Source organism: Frankliniella occidentalis, unplaced genomic scaffold (genome assembly GCF_000697945.3).
Source record: "Frankliniella occidentalis isolate FOCC.00 unplaced genomic scaffold, Focc_3.1 Scaffold605, whole genome shotgun sequence".
Classification (NCBI taxonomy): Eukaryota; Metazoa; Arthropoda; class Insecta; order Thysanoptera; family Thripidae; genus Frankliniella; species Frankliniella occidentalis.
In genome coordinates this window covers 59758-60081 of record NW_026267721.1, presented here as the reverse complement: position 1 = coordinate 60081, position 324 = coordinate 59758, and positions in this window count along the sequence as shown.

Genomic DNA, 324 nt, shown 5'->3' with positions numbered 1-324 from the left:
AAAAAATTCCTGGCGCTTATCTTCTGTTGTTTGAAGCTGTGATATTTTTGTTCAACCGTGGACCCATGTTGTCACTCGCTCTAAGTCATAAAATAGGAATTCGTTATCGATCATTCTAATTCTCTCATGAGAGTATTGTATTACCTATCAAAGGGTAATTGTGTTGGTGTTGACATGCAACGTTCTAAAACAGTAAATAAATCATAAGATTAGATAATGGTCAATGGTTATTTATTTTTAAACAAATTCAAAAACAACATCAAAAAACTTTAAAGATACACATGAAAAGAATACATTTGGCTAAGTTGATTAACAACATTTTGT